The 2,846-nt window shown below is 56.1% G+C and overlaps 1 protein-coding gene across 1 annotated transcript in view; it reads right to left on the reverse strand.

Annotated features, from left to right (window-relative positions):
- LOC103803722 (insulin-like growth factor 2 mRNA-binding protein 2) overlaps window positions 1-2,846 on the reverse strand; it is a gene marked incomplete at its 5' end in the record, with an annotated part of 8,475 nt that overhangs the window by 5,371 nt on the left and 258 nt on the right. The window lies entirely within an intron of this gene.

Raw genomic sequence — 2,846 nt, forward strand, 5'->3', positions numbered from 1 at the left:
CTCCCTCAGCGCGGGAGGAGCATGTGCCTCCAGCTCGCTCCTCTCCGCTCAAGCGTACCTGGCAAAGGCCCTGAGAGAGAGGGAGAGAGGAGAGCAGGGTAGGAGACTCCCACGCCTCAACCACGCGCATGGACAACGGGGAGAAGCGACCTGTTCGTCTTCTCCTTCACATGCTCTTCCCACCGCAGCGTGATGCCGTGAGGATGCCCTGCCACCTTGGTGTCCCTGTCACTGCTGCAGCCAGGGTCGGACCTTCTGAGCTGGTGTGGTGGTGGCCGCTCAGCCACTCAGTGAATGCCACCAAAGACCAGCTTCTACACGGCGGGTGCTGTCTGGCCATGTCTCTGAGTTCCATGTCCCAACCAGGGTCACTCATGGGTGCTGCTGGGTGTGCCAGGCCAAGGGCTGTGATGCAGTCGCCCCCAGCTAGTGCCACAGGTCTATCCTGTGGGGTCACGGTGGGTTTCCACAGGTCAACTCTTCCAGGAGCTCGTGAGCCAGAGCATAGGACCATGGATGGTGGAGGAGGAGCACCTGGGTGAGCCTTCCCTGAGAGAAAGGCAGAGCCAACCCCATCAGCTCCAAAGGGACCCCAGGATTGTTTCATCTGAGTGCTGAAGAAGGAAAGAAGACGGAGTTTAATCCCCTTCACAGGCTCCAGCTCTCCAGATGTCCCACGGCTTCATCCAGAGCTGCTCAGGAAGGAGACTGGTCCTGCTTGGACCATGCAAAGAGGTGATGGAGACACTAGCATCACTGAGCTCTCCCTGCTGTTGGTCATGTCTACAGCCTGCAGTGACCCAAGCTGTGTGCTGTGTGACACCCACTGAGGTGCTTCCAGCCATGGAGCTCCATCAGGTTGACTTGTAGGATCCATTCCTGGCAGGCACAGGGACACCAACTGCCACCCCTTCGCTGGGGACAGGACTGTGGTGATGAGGACCTAGGACAAGCCCAGGAGAGGGGCACGGGTCAGGTTTCCAGCTGACCAACCCATCCCACACCTGGATGTACAGGCATGAGCTCTCACTTGGCAAAGAAGGTGGAATATCAGAAAGGGGCTGCTGTGTTCAGGCATGTCCCACTCCAAAGAGGTGGAGAAGGGTGAGCTCTGGACTTCCCAGCACATTCCAGTGCCACTGCTACACAGCTCCATTCCAACAGGAGGATGGAGAAGGGGACCCTCAGCACCCTCACCTCATCACCAGGGGAGACTAGGGCAGACTAGGGATGGTGGGACAGGGACAGGGCAAGTTTGCCCACTGTGCAGCAGGAAAAGCCTCCAAGACACATTACAGGAGGCTGGGAATTCTTCAGGGAGTGGTGGCCACAGGGGACAGCCCTGTCCAGGAGGACAGAATGGTGTGCACAGAGGGGTTTCTTGATCCCGTGGCTGCTGGGGAGCTTTGGTCCTCTCCTCATCAAGTTTCAAAAGCTGTGGAAGGTCATCTGGTGGGCTGGGCTCTTGGTCTGGGCTTCTTCAAGCAAGAAGATGGCTCAGCCTGGGGTCAGTTTTGTGCCCTGGAGCTTGGAAGCATTTCTGGGATCACTGTGTGTGCAGCCAGGGCTGAAGGTCGAAGTGACCAGAAGAATCCAGGACCCAACACTGCTCTGGGGAGGAGCAGGGTCTGAGCAACAGGATGTCACCAGCACCCTGGGATCACCACACCAGTGAGTGAGGGTGGTCTGAGCAGGGACAGAGCTGTGGGATGACACCCCAAACTGAAGGAAAGGGTCTCCTGTGACTGCCCTGGACAGGAGCTTGAGGTCCCCTTTGCCCAAGGCTGGAGCAGAGGTGGTGGCACACCATGGCACATGGATAGGCCAGGAGAGGGCCTGGAGCACAGCCTTCCCCCACAGCACTGAGCCTTCAGGGAGCCATGAGGAACCAATCCACAAGGAAAGACAACTCGCTGGCAGGAACTGCTCCAGGTAGCAGTATTTGGCCTCATGGGCAGGAGAAACCTTTCCACTTTCCTTGCCAGGCTCAGGGCTTGGAAAGGGCAACTTCCATTCTTGGATGGTGAGGACACAGCTACACGTGCTGCTCATCCCACCAGGACTCACCCAGAGAAGGGCTTGCAGCCAAGCAGGACCAGCTCACAGCTACCAGGTGGCCACACTCTAGGGCTAACCAGGCTCCAAGAGCTCCTCTCCCTACTTTTCTGCCCCTCTTTCCGTACAAACCTCTTCCTGCCAACCCCATGCCATGGATGGGCTCATCTTCCTACCTCCAGCTGCACTAGTACCAAATAATTTGCCTCTCAAAGTTCCTCTGAGAACTAGGATGGTCTGGGCCAGGAGTCCTATGTCCCATGGGATCAGCAGCTTCGGGCTGATGAGCATGGGAGAAGACAGCTTTGGGTTAAACACAGACACACCTGGGCAGGAACACACCATGCAGGAAAACCATGCAGCAAATCAGTGGTGAAGTCAAGAACAGCAGCAAGAGAAACATGGAAAACTTTGGAAAGACAATCCCCCTTTTTGTGGCCTTTCCTTTGTTTCTTCCAAAGTAAGTATGTTAAGTAGGGTTGGACTCAATGATCTTTGAGGTCTCTTCCAACCCGGTTGATTCTATGATTCTGTAAGTGCCAACAAGAGGTTTCAAACAGTTACAAAAGCCTGTCCTGCTCGTGGCAGTGCTCCCACCATGGTCCCTCTCCCCCTACAACAGCTCCAGCTCACATGGAACGCCACGGGACGAGTAAGTTCCGAGGGCAAAAACCACCACACCATGGATTCCCCTTGAGGATTTATCCCCAAACTTGCTATTCCTCCCTAAAGCCTCACCCCCAGATCTTCTCCAGAGGCTTTAGGAACTCATTCCTGGCCTTTCCCAATGT

Source organism: Acanthisitta chloris, unplaced genomic scaffold (assembly GCF_000695815.1).
Source record: "Acanthisitta chloris isolate BGI_N310 unplaced genomic scaffold, ASM69581v1 scaffold25056, whole genome shotgun sequence".
Classification (NCBI taxonomy): Eukaryota; Metazoa; Chordata; class Aves; order Passeriformes; family Acanthisittidae; genus Acanthisitta; species Acanthisitta chloris.